We start from the raw sequence: 14,246 nt of genomic DNA, 5'->3' as shown, positions 1-14,246 counted from the left end.
GAGTCCAAAAGGTCGAATGCTTTTGCTCGGTGCCCGTCTTCGGGTCTTGTCCAATGTCTTGCCAACACTCGCAAAGAAGCTTGTCTTCGGCCACCGTGTACGCTTTCGTACGCTTGCTCTTACGCTTGGGCTTAGGACCGGCAGCTTGGTTGGCGAGCTCGTCCTCGAACAAAGGCTCCATGTCGATGTCGCACTCGTCCTCTTCCTCTAGACCGTAGTCATCCGGGAACTCTTGGTCGACGGGGAAGCCGTCCAGGTCGACAACGACCTGATCACGCATGAAGGCCGCCAGGTCGGGATCATAGCCAGCGGCCGGCGTGAACACCCCGCGGCCGTCCTGGCTTTGTGTCTCGTCGGGATCGTAGCCAGCGCCTGGCGCACCGCCCTCGAAGATGAGGTTTTGCATGAAGTCCTCATCGATGGCGGACGGCATTCCGTCGAACAGGTTACGGGCATCTGGGAGCCCGCCGGCCGGCGTCTGCCGCGCGCGTTTCCTCGTGCCGCCAGACGATGAGCCACCAACCACCGGGGTGGCGTTGAGGTCGATGGGCGCTGGCGCAGGCGTGGAAGGCTCGACCACGCCCACGTCGGGTGAGCACTCCCCGGAAAGGCAGGAGGCCTGCAGGTAGACGTGGAAGCCGGGGACCGGGTTACAAGCCGACGCGCGGGGTGACTCGGGCAGCACCATTCGAGGAAACGCCGACGAGCCGGTGTTGGTCGCGGCGACAGCGGCTTGGACGAGGCTGTGCTAGCTAGGGTTTACCCCTAGCATGTAGAGCGCCTCCCTCGTTGCCGCCGCGACGCGGGCATTGGTGAACTCCTGCTGCGCGGCGGCGACGGCGGTGGCCTGCGCGGCGTCCTCATCCCTCGCGTCCGCGGCGTGCCTCCGGCCCTTCCTCTTGGCCGACTCCCTTGCCCGTTGTTCGGGCGTCAGTGCCTTCTTCGGCTTGGTCGCGACGGTGGTCTTGCGCGGGGCACGAGGCTTGCCTTTCCCGGAGGGGGCGACGGCGCCGGACGAGGCGAGGCGGCGGCGGCGTCGACGTCGAGGTTGAGGTCGATGGTGTCGTCCATGGTTGGGGCGGGAGCGAGCGCGCGCAGGCGGGAGTGTCTCTGGGGAAAATGGGGGGAAATGGTGGTGGCTGCCACCGACCGGCAGGCCCGGGGAGAAGAGTAGGCGCGCGCGCACGTCCGTCTCGCGTCCGCGCCGACGCAAATCAGGCTTAAAATTGGGCCGGGAATGGGTTGCCCGCGGACGAAAAACGGATGCGCGTCCGTTCGGGTCGACGCGTTGGGCCGCTACTTTTGTCCGCGTCGACCCAAACGGACACGGGTGGACGAAATGGGTCGACCCATTGGAGTTGCTCTAATGTTGGTTATGTAGGTCACCGGCGGAAACGAAGATGCTTCGCTATGGAGTTCGTTATTGTAGATCAAGGAAAAAGGAGTATCCGATTCCAGTGTCAGTGTACGCTCGTGCTGCTGCTGATTGTGCATACTTTCTGGGTTTCCTCTGCTTTTATTCAAGACGCACCTCCGCCACTGTTGATGCCATGGTGTCCTTTTCCTCGTCAAGTGTGACAATCTTTCGTATTGGTTTGTTCCGGTTGTGGTTACAGGCGAGTGGTGTTTTCATATTCAGACTAATTTTCACATTACTTGTTTGAACAGTACATATACTGCTATTTCGTGTGCATTCTTGTTCTGAACATATTCCAGCTGTGTCTGTTAAATAAAGGACTTAGTATGTGATCCTTAGTAATTGCTCAGGCATTCATTTTTGTTGTCACTATGGTTGTTGCATGACTGTTTTATTGGTAGCCTTGCTGTGTCCCGTTTTATCACTTTTATGTTGGACATCTGTGAATGTTGTTTCTTTGTTGGATTATGTTCCTTGTTTTCTTGAGGAACACGCAGTGAAAATGTATTTGAAAGGCCGTGGCATGTTTATACATGTCCTTAAGATTACATCAGCATATCTCTTTGCGGCCGATCTAGCATGTAACATGTCATATTTCTTTGCGGCCTCACGCACGGTATTTCCATGGGTGCCACCTTACCTTGCCCGGGACCGTTTGCGTCTTTTTGCTCACCTATATGATAGTGTCGCTAGTATCCATATGACAAAGAACCCGGGCTGACATGACTAGTCGTGAACCCAAAGTGGCGGTAACTTACAGAGACATGCATACATGACCCAGCAACGAACGTGTCGATCAACAGCTAATGAACCCAAGTCATAGCAAGCTACATGGACTTAAAGGAACACCACGTGACATTTCCCCGAAGGGACAGACACAGGAACGAAGAAGGACACATGCCGCCCAGCCTAAGTGTTCCGGAGCAGTAGCAAGCTACCAAGGCTCAGTGGAAAGCACTAGGAGACATTTCCCGGTAAAAGAGAGGCTACCAAGGATAAACAATTAGGTAGTCAGATCCCACACATACCAAGCATTTCAAAACATACACACAATATGCTCGATATGTGCAAATACAACAAGGCATCACAACATGACTCTACAACTCAGATTATTTACTCAATAGGCTCCGAGGAGCGAGATATTACAAACATGGGTCTCATGGCCCAACATTCAGAGCATACAAGCCAGAAGCATAAGCGGAAGCTTAACATGTCTGAGTACAGACAACTGCAAATGAAAAGGGCTGAGAAGCCTAACTATCTACAAGATCCTGCCGAGGGCACAAGATTGTAGCTGAGTTAACAAGCTAAACGTCGAAGTCCATGTGGTACTACTAGCAAGACTGAAGTCTCTCTGCAAAAACATAAATTAAACAAACGTGAGTACAAATGTACCCAGCAAGACTTACATCAGAACTATCTACATATGCATCGGTATCAACAAAGGGGATGGTGGGGTTTAACTACAGCAAGTCAGCTTTGACCCAGTGGCTAACCTTAACTACGACTGCAAGTAACTCTTTTGAGGTGGCGCACACAAGTCCACATATTCACTATATCAATACACCACTATGGATCCGCTCCCATCTCACTACGAGAACGCCATCCATAGCACTCACGCTTATCTTGCGTATTTTAAAGTATCCACTTTCACTTGTCTATAAACTGTATACGCAACCCAGAGGTCCTTACCGCGGATGCGGCTATTCGAATAGACCATTTATAACCCTGCAGGGGTGTACTTCTTCACACATGTTTCCACCACTTAGCGTCTGCACACGACATATACTCGGCAGACTTCAAGTGAAAGCCGACGTGGGTGTAGACCACGACCTGACTAACCACACAAGTGTCTAGTCCAGGTTTATCGCCTATTCAGGTTCCATCCGCAGGGAGTCCGGCCGAGGTTTCCACATACGGCCCCGAACGATGTGTACAAGGTTCCGCGACACCAAATGGCCGCCTGACATACCCGGCCACGTGCCTACCGCATCACAACCCACCCCTCGGGTCAGCACTGCACACGGCCTCCAGCATACTACAAACACCATAAACTACTTACAACTCCTGGACAGAGGACAGGGGCGGTTAATAAGTCGAGCGGGGTCATATTTCAGGGCCCAACGTGTGGTAGTACCTGTTTCATGGATCACAAACACAGAACTCAGTTCCTGAGGATGGCTTCAATGAGACAACCCACCATGTACTCCTACATGACCTCTCACCGCTACCTTTACCAAGTCGTGTTCACACACTTAGCTCACACACAGTAGGACATGTTCACAACATTCGAATTCATCCCCGATGAATCAGACCTGACACAACTCTAAGCAATAGCAGGCATGACAAACAAGCATGAATGAGTAGGCACATCAGGGCTCAAACAACTCCTACTCATGCTAGTGGGTTTCATCTAATTACTGTGGCAATGACAGGTCATGCAGAGGAAAAGGGGGTTCAACTACCGCAGCAAGTAATAGATGAATCATTATTGTCCTAATGCAGTAAAAGGAGCAGGAGCGAGAAAGTGGGATTGTATCGGAATGAACAAGGGGGTTTTTCTTGCCTGGCACTTCTGAAGATGGTATAGTTCTTCATCGGTGTCATCAAACTCATCGACAGAACCACGTCTACCGAGAGGGGACAAATACTGGCAGACAGGAAAAGACACAATCAATGCAATGCACAATATGATGCACGATCATGACATGGCAAAATGAGTGTGTTGGCCTAATGCAACTACAACCAGATGGGTTTGAGTCATTTTGAACCAAAGATTCAACCCCAAACTCATCTTATGAATTTAAATAATGCTCTATCATGTTTTGCACTAAACAACAAGGTTAAGTTGTTTAAACATGCATGGAACCAGTACAAATGGATATATTGGATTTTTCTGATCATTTTTTATATATAAATCTTTGCATTTGGAGTTACACATTAATTTCTATGATTTATAGAAGTTAGCACTATTTTCTGGAATTTCCTGAATAAGAATAAATCCAGAAAAAAGCAATTACTGCGTCAGCACTGCGTCAGGGTGACGTCAGCAAGGTCAACAGGGGCTGTTCCAGGTCAAACCCGACCTGTGGGTCCCGCGTGTCAGTGGCTAATTAAACTAACCTAATAAATTAGCACTAACCTAGGTTAATTAGCAGGGCTGGCCCCACGCGTCAGTGACCCAGTGGGGTCAAACTGCAGTCAAAACCGGGTCAACTCGCAGGAGTTTACCCGCGGCTCGTCGCCGTCGGAGCCAGAGACGGCGGAGGGCATCGGGTTTCGCCCTCCGGCGACCAAAAGAGCGGCGGAGGGGCTCTATGAGATGCCCAGGCTCGCGCGCATCCATTGCAGCCAGCGGCAGCAGCTGGGGTGCGCTACAGCGACGGCGACGATGGCAAGTATGGCGGCCGAAGCTCGGCGAGCTCGGGCGCGAGGGTTACATTGGACTAGCAAGCGACCTGAGGCGTGCTGCGGCTTCCTGGGGATGCCCGGAGCACGACTACGTGCTTGGTTTGGCCAGGAGGGGCTGCTAGCGATGGCGAGCTTCATGATGGCGGCGGCGGGCTCCGACCGAGGTGGAAACCATGACTAGAGGTCTGCTACGTGTTGATCTTGCGTTGGTTTTCCTTGAAGAGGAAAGGGTGATGTAGCAATAGTAGCGTAAGTATTTCCCTCAATTTTTGAGAACCAAGGTATCAATCCAGTAGGAGGCTCCTCAAAAGTCCCACGCACCTACACAAACAAACAAAGAACTCGCAACCAACGCAATAAAGGGGTTGTCAATCCCTTTATGGCCACTTGCGAAAGTGAGATCCAGTAAAGATAGTAAGATAAGATAAATATATTTTTGGTGTTTTATAATATAGATGCAAAAAATAAAGATGCAAATAAAAGTAGATTGGAAGCAAATATGATAAGAGATAGACCCGGGGGCCATAGGTTTCACTAGTGGCTTCTCTCAAGATAGCATAAGTATTACGGTGGGTGAACAAATAATTGTTGAGCAATTGATAGAAAAGCGAATAATTATGAGATTATCTAGGCATGATCATGTATATAGGCATCACGTCCGTAACAAGTAGACCGACTCCTGCCTGCATCTACTACTATTACTCCACACATCGACCGACTCCTGCCTGCATCTAGAGTATTAAGTTCATAAGAACAGAGTAACGCATTAAGCAAGATGACATGATGTAGAGGGATAAACTCAAGCAATATGATATAAACCCCATCTTGTTATCCTCGATGGCAACAATACAATACGTGCCTTGCAACCCTTTCTGTCACTGGGTAAGGACACCGTAAGATTGAACCCAAAGCTAAGCACTTCTCCCATGGCAAGAAAGATCAATCTAGTAGCCAAACCAAACTGATAATTCGAAGAGACTTGCAAAGATAACTCAAACATACATAAAAGAATTCAGAGAAGATTTAAATATTATTCATAGATAAACTTGATCATAAACCCACAATTCATCGGATCTCGACAAACACACCGCAAAAAGAGTTTACATCGAATAGATCTCCACAAGAGAGGGGGAGAACATTGTATTGAGATACAAAAAGAGAGAAGAAGCCATCTAGCTAATAACTATGGACCCGTAGGTCTGTGGTAAACTACTCACAACTCATCGGAGGGGCAAGGGTGTTGATGTAGAAGCCCTCCGTGGTCGATTCCCCCTCCGGCAGAACGCCGGCGAAGGCTCCAAGATGGGATCTCATGGATACAGAAGGTTACAGCGGTGGAAATTGTGTTTCGGTTGCTCCCTGGATGTTTTCAGGGCACGTAGGCTTATATAGGAGGAAGAAGTACGTCGGTGAACGCCCGAGGGGCCCACGAGACCGGGGGCGCGCCCTATAGGGGGGGCTCCTATCTCGTGGAGTCCTCGGCTGCTTCTTGACATGCACTCAAAGTCCTCTGGATCACGTTCGTTCCGATAATCACGCTCCCGAAGGTTTCATTCCGTTTGGACTCCGTTTGATATTCCTTTTCTTTGAAATACTGAAATAGGCAAAAAACAGCAATACGGGCTGGGCCTCCGGTTAGTAGGTTAGTCCCAAAAATGATATAAATGTGTAAAATAAAGCCCATAAACATCCAAAAGGGGTAATATAATAGCATGGAACAATCAAAAATTATTGATACGTTGGAGACATATCAAGGTCGTAAGAGACGACGGGGAGAGGGGCGGAGGAAAGAGTTCTCACAGGGAACTCACAGAGCTAGCTGGTGAGCTCGGGGAGGCCGGACGACGACGTACGGGCGACGGCGATCTCGGACGACCGAGGGGGGGGGGCGGCGGCGTTGGAGATGCCACAGGGCCTTTGGCACCGCGTGGCTCGATGGAGAGGACGACGACGATGTGGCGGAGCTCGGGGACACAACGGTGAGCCGATAGGTGGACGGTGGCCATGGCTACGGCGGGCGGCAGCGACGGCTGCTCTCGGGAAGAGAGCAGAGAGGGGAGGGGAGAGAGCTGCGAGGAGGGAGGAGGTGCAGAGGGTTGAGGGGGTGTGTGTGTGGCGCCCTCAGGTGAGTCCAGGGGTGAGCAGGCAAGCAGGAGGTGGCCGACGTGTGCGCTCGCGCGTCGAGCACACGCCCTCCTGCCTACTTGCAGGAGGTTGAAGACGGTGGCGGCTGTGGTGGGCTGGGCTGCACAGTGTTGGGCCGGCTGGGGGTGCCGGGTAAGCCAGGTAAGTTTCTCTCTCTCTCTCTCTCCTTTATTTTCTGTTTTTCTATTATTCTGTAACTTGATGGCTTTATTAAAAATACTAGGCACACTCAAAAATCATGAAACTTGCTCAAGCCCACTGTTTGAAATATATCCAACAGTAGACATTTAAGTTTATGATTATTTGGATATTTAAAGTATTTTATAGCATTTAAATGTCCAAATGCAACTAGCATATGATTTGATTCAAAAATCCAGAATGGCCTAGAAAAATGTGCACCATTTTTGGGAGAGGTTCTAGACCAATTCAAAAATGATGAACTTTTGTGAAGGGCATTTTGGGTTCACTGAAATGTTTTTCAGTTGAACCTGGTATTTTCGGGGGTGGGGGTGGGGTTTGTTGATCCTCATTTCAGGTTTGAGAGAAATTTAAACATGATGCAACTCCAGATGCTGGCACTAGGCAGACCAGAACTAGGGATGTGACACCCCGGCTCCGGCGGGACGAGGTCGAACGGATGCTCGCCGATGGGACAGTTTAGCCTCGTGTTGCTTCCGTGGAACCGGACCTGCCACCGGTCGTATAACATGGCCGTGAGTTCGACGGTGTGGAAGGAGCCGACCCACTTCCGCGTGTGGGTCTCGCGGTCGGTGATTTCCACAATCGCTACCGGATGCCCAGGTAGGTCCTCGTCGGAGGTCGCGGCAGAGGGAGGTCGGGGAAGTCCACAAAACACGTGGGGGGTGCGGCGGCGGGCGAATCGACCCAACGGCGGTGGCTAGAGGAAGCACCCGTCGGACGACGACCCACCGGCGTGGCGGCGCGGATCCGCGCTGCGGATCCACGGAGGGGACCGGCGTCCACCACGTATGTCCATCGGGGAGGATGGAGGGTAGTGGATCGGAGCGAGGGTCGCGCCAGCAGCGGGGCGAGGGTGATAAGAGGAGGCGGGGGAGAGGAAGCGAGAGTGGGATTTTTTACTCGGCCGCCGCGAGCGGGAGTAAATATAAGGAGAAGATTTGGGCTGGATTAATTTTTTTACTCCATTAACAGTTATAAGGGATCGACTAGGTGCGGTTTAGAGGAGAAAAAAGCCAAATATATCCCCTTATGACAGGATAAGGGATTGGTTAGAGTTGCCTAAGGGGATTAAGTTTCAGGGGATATGTTAGATGAAGAAAATTTTAATGTCTAAAATATTTGGGATTAAGTTTTATGATATCTGCTCGATAAAAAGTTCTTTAATGTTTTTTGACCTTTTGGAGAGAAATTTTGGACTTTCAGTACCACGGATCTTCTAGAAATGCTCTTATCAACTAAGCCACGTAATCCTATTTTTACTGAATACCATTTGAATTGTCGACCCAGTTTGGTGAGTTGCTCTCGACGGGGATATCAAAGCTTGGCAAAATAAACTAGCGGTTTTTTTTTTTTGCATTTGAGTTGTTCGAACCTTTTTAAAAGAAAAATAGTATACAGTAAATATGTACTCCCTTTGTTCCTACATATTTGTCTTTTTAGAGATTTCAACAAGTGACTACATACGAAGCAAAATGAGTGAATCTACACTTTAAAATATGTCTATATACATCCGTATGTGATATTTCATTTGAAATCTCTAAAAAGACAAATATTTAATTAGTAACGGAGGGAGTATTAGAGTCGTGCATGCCAAGTAAATTAAATTTAAAGTTATTTATTTTACAATTTATGTTTTCTCTATTTGACAAATTTAACCACAGGAGATACCAGGGTCGCTGATCCAACTCGAGGAGAGGACCGTCGGTGCCAGCGCAAGGCCTCCAGGTTAGAACGGGTGATCAGCCACGGCCAAAGCTATGACAAACACCATGAGCACCCACCACCCCTCCCCTCTGCTACCCACATAGGCAATACAGATGCCACCAGCATTGTCGCTTTGCTCACCACAGAGTCAATCTCCGCAAAAAAATCTCCACAGCCTCACCATGGGGGGGAGGGGGGCTACGACATCCAAAGCCATGCACCCCACCACGCTAACTTACGTCACGACCATCACCCACTGACGGAGGGACAAAAACATCTCCTCTCCAAGCCCTGCATCCAGCCAACCTCTCAGAGATCAGAGAGGGGTCACCCTAACGATGACGCACGAGAGGCAGATCTGCACGGCGACCAAGAAAGAGAGGCGCCACAGCCCACCTAGCCGCAATACCCACGCCCCGTGCCCACCATCCCGACATTAGTGCGAGCAAAGGGCGTCACAACCACCAACCACAACGCCCGAGCGGAGCCATCACACAGAGGGAGATACCGCAAGCCCACTAGCCATGGATCCGGGACGACAATCACCCGTCCTCGGAATCTGGGGGAGCTCCCATGGGCAGCGGCACACAAGGACAAAGGAAAGGCACAGAGGCGACGAAGGGACATGGAGTCGAGAAGGCATGAAGAGGGACCCTCGCTGCCGTTGTCAGCAGTGGGGAAGGATAGGAAAGATGGGGGACAACACTAGATCAGAGTCGCCCGGGTGAGGCGATGAACCACAAGACATATCTATCTTAGAAGGGTTTCACATCCTCATTTATAAGCTTGCTTCATAAAAAAGATACTCCCACCGTCCCGTAATGTAAGTAGTGTCAAAAAAGTCTTATATTATGGGATGGTGGGAGTAGAAAATAAAGATGTTTCACTGCTTCACCTTTCTATCTTATTTTAGAGGGTTTTTTTGTGACGTTTCCGTCGATTATGAGGTATTTATTATGCCGGTTGAGTGTTTTGGATGTGTTTATAGGGATGGAGTGCACGAGCATTCGTTTCATAGGATAGTATATAATATATGTGCGCTTGTGGTTGTACTGTGTAAAAAATGCTTTATTTTTTCTTTTCTTTTTAGGCAGCCAAGCGTGGGTCAACAATCTACGAGTACTTCACTCTGTTCTGTTCTGGTCACAAGTTGGGAGCGGAGATGGAAGGATAAGACTTTGCCGCCGGCGAGGGTTCTCCGGGCCGGCCAAGCTCCCGTCCCCACAGGTGCATCATCAACTGCAGAAAAATCTGATTGAGCACCTATGGAGGCTCAAGGGGGACGCCGCGTGATGAAATACGAGTTTTTATTTGTTGAACTATATAATTTGTATTGAACTATTTGTTGTTGTATTATTTTGTTGAAGTATTTGATTTTTTTGTGATGAAATATGTGATAAGGAATAATTATGTTGATAATTGAACGCCGAGACACGGCGAAACCACACCGAATATGGGCCTATTCTCGCCCATATGGGCCGTTTATTCGCCGAAATTGGGCTGCAAAGTGGGCCAATTTCGGCGCCTGGGGGCGAGCTGGGGGCGACGACTGGGCGAAAAACCGCCCCCAGCGCCGAGTGTATCGCCGGCTCGCCCCCAGGGGGCGATTTTTGTGCGTCCTGGGGGGGCCAACGGCTGGAGATGCCCTTAGTGGAGTATATATACTCCACTAAAATTTTGCCCCACCTAGCTGATCCCCTAAAGTTAGCGGAGTATAACTAAATTTGCACAAATTCAATCAAATTTGAACTTAAAGATGATGCATTTAAACATAAGTTCAACACATAAAGTTCTCGGAACAGAACATTAAACATAAATTTAAACTAAAACTAAACTTAAACTACTTGCGGCCGAAGTGGAGGTCGAGTCAATCCTTCCGTGTGAGGCCACAGTCGAAGAGAGCTCGGTCCGGGCCAGTGCCGTCGTCCTCGTCGCCGAGGAAGATGCTCCGCCACTCCTCGATGCCGATCTCGTCGTCGCCGCCACCTCGCCGCCCTCATTGCCGCCAACCTCGCCGCCCTCGTCGTCGGAGATGATGATAACTTCGCTGTCATTAGCGGCAAAGATCGCCCGCTCCGCCTCCACTAGCACCGGGTACTGCCGACGAAGGTCATCCATGTAGGCCTCGTCGGCGATCTCGGCCTTGAGGCGCTCCCTCGCCTCCCTGACATCCCGCGCCATCTGAGCGTACACGACCCCCGTGTCAGGACCCCAATCCTAAGTCACACCGATCTAGCATGTAACACGTCATATCTCTTTGCGGCCTCACGCACAGTATTCCCACGGGTGCCACCTTACCTTGCCCGGGACCGTTTGCGCCTTTTTGCTCAGGTATATGATAGTGTTGCTAGCATCCATATGACAAAGAACCCGGGCTGACATGACTAGTCGTGAACCCAAAGTGGCGCTAACTTACAGAGACATGCATACATGACCCAGCAACGAACGTGTCGATCAACAGCTAATGAACCCAAGTCATAGCAGGCTACATGGACTTAAAGGAACACCACGTGACATTTCCCCGAAGGGACAGACACAGGAACGAAGAAGGACACATGCCGGCCAGTCTAAGTGTTCCGGAGCAGTAGCAAGCTACCAAGGCTCAGTGGAAAGCACTAGGAGACATTTCCCGGTAAAAGAGAGGCTACCAAGGATAAACAACTAGGTAGTCAGATCCCACACATACCAAGTATTTCAAAACATACACACAATATGCTCGATATGTGCAAATACAACAAGGCATCACAACATGACTCTACAACTCAGATTATTTACTCAATAGGCTCCGAGGAGCGAGATATTACAAACATGGGTCTCATGGCCCAACATTCAGAGCATACAAGCCAGAAGCATAAGCGGAAGCTTAACATGTCTGAGTACAGACAACTGCAAATGAAAAGGGCTGAGAAGCCTAACTATCTACAAGATCCTGCCGAGGGCACAAGATTGTAGCTGAGTTAACAAGCTAAACGTCGAAGTCTATGTGGTACTACTAGCAAGTCTGAAGTCTCTCTGCAAAAACATAAATTAAACAAACGTGAGTACAAATGTACCCAGCAAGACTTACATCAGAACTATCTACATATGCATCGGTATCAACAAAGGGGGTGGTGGGGTTTAACTACAGCAAGTCAGCTTTGACCCAGTGGCTAACCTTAACTACGACTGCAAGTAACTCTTTTGAGGTGGCGCACACAAGTCCACATATTCACTATATCAATACACCACTATGGATCCGCTCCCATCTCACTACGAGAACGCCATCCATAGCACTCACGCTTATCTTGCGTATTTTAAAGTATCCACTTTCACTTGTCTATAAACTGTATACGCAACCCAGAGGTCCTTACCGCGGATGCGGCTATTCGAATAGACCATTTATAACCCTGCAGGGGTGTACTTCTTCACACATGTTTCCACCACTTAGCGTCTGCACACGACATATACTCGGCAGACTTCAAGTGAAAGCCGACGTGGGTGTAGACCACGACCTGACTAACCACACAAGTGTCTAGTCCAGGTTTATCGCCTATTCAGGTTCCATCCGCAGGGAGTCCGGCCGAGGTTTCCACATACGGCCCCGAACGATGTGTACAAGGTTCCGCGACACCAAATGGCCGCCTGACATACCCGGCCACGTGCCTACCGCATCACAACCCACCCCTCGGGTCAGCACTGCACACGGCCTCCAGCATACTACAAACACCATAAACTACTTACAACTCCTGGACAGAGGACAGGGGCGGTTAATAAGTCGAGCGGGGTCATATTTCAGGGCCCAACGTGTGGTAGTAGCTGTTTCATGGATCACAAACACAGAACTCAGTTCCTGAGGATGGCTTCAGTGAGACAACCCACCATGTACTCCTACATGACCTCTCACCGCTACCTTTACCAAGTCGTGTTCACACACTTAGCTCACACACAGTAGGACATGTTCACAACATTCGAATTCATCCCCGATGAATCAGACCTGACACAACTCTAAGCAATAGCAGGCATGACAAACAAGCATGAATGAGTAGGCACATCAGGGCTCAAACAACTCCTACTCATGCTAGTGGGTTTCATCTAATTACTGTGGCAATGACAGGTCATGCAGAGGAAAAGGGGGTTCAACTACCGCAGCAAGTAATAGATGAATCGTTATTGTCCTAATGCAGTAAAAGGAGCAGGAGCGAGAAAGTGGGATTGTATCGGAATGAACAAGGGGGTTTTGCTTGCCTGGCACTTCTGAAGATGGTATAGTTCTTCATCGGTGTCATCAAACGGTGTCATCAAACTCATCGACAGAACCACGTCTATCGAGAGGGGACAAATACTGGCAAATAGGAAAAGACACGATCAATGCAATGCACAATATGATGCACGATCATGACATGGCAAAATGAGTGTGTTGGCCTAATGCAACTACAACCAGATGGGTTTGAGTCATTTTGAACCAAAGGTTCAACCCCAAACTCATCTTATAAATTTAAGTAATGCTCTATCATGTTTTGCACTAAACAGCGCGGTTAAGTTGTTTAAACATGCATGAAACCAGTAAAAATGGATAGATTGGATTTTTCTGATCATTTTTCATATATAAATCTTTGCATTTGGAGTTACAGATTAATTTCTATGATTTTTAGAAGTTAGCACTATTTTCTGGAATTTCCTGAATAAGAATTAATCCAGAAAAAGCAAATACTGCGTCAGCACTGCGTTAGGGTGACGTCAGCAAGGTCAACAGGGGCTGTTCCAGGTCAAACCCGACTTGTGGGACCCGCGTGTCAGTGGCTAACTAAACTAACCTAATAAATTAGCACTAACCTAGGTTAATTAGCAGGGCTGGCCCCACGCGTCAGTGACCCAGTGGGGTCAAACTGCAGTCAAAACCGGGTCAACTTGCAAGAGTTGACCCGCGGCTCGTCGCCGGCAAAGCCAGAGACGGCGGAGGGCGTCGGGTTTCGCCCTCCGGCGACCAAAAGAGCGGCGGAGGGGCTCTACGAGACGCCCAGGCTCGCGCGCATCCATTACGTCCAGCGGCAGCAGCTGGGGTGCGCTACAGCGACGGCGGCGATGGCAAGTGCGGCGGCCGGAGCTCGGCGAGCTCGGGTGCGAGGGTTACAGTGCACTAGCGAGCGACTTGAGGCGTGCTGCGGCTTCTTGGGGATGCTCGGAGCACGACTACGTGCTTGGTTTGGCCAGGCGGGGCTGCTAGCAACGACGAGCTTCATGACGGCGGCGACGGGCTCCGGCCGAGGTGGAAACCACAGCTAGATGTCGCAAGAGACGACGGGGAGAGGGGCGGAGGAAAGAGGGCTCACAGGGAACTCGCGGAGCAAGCTGGTGAGCTCGGGGGAGGCCGGACGGCGACATACGGGCG

This window comes from Triticum dicoccoides, chromosome 4A (assembly GCF_002162155.2).
Source record: "Triticum dicoccoides isolate Atlit2015 ecotype Zavitan chromosome 4A, WEW_v2.0, whole genome shotgun sequence".
NCBI lineage: Eukaryota > Viridiplantae > Streptophyta > Magnoliopsida > Poales > Poaceae > Triticum > Triticum dicoccoides.
The sequence above is the reverse complement of the archived record's forward strand: the minus strand, read 5'-3'. Positions refer to the sequence as shown.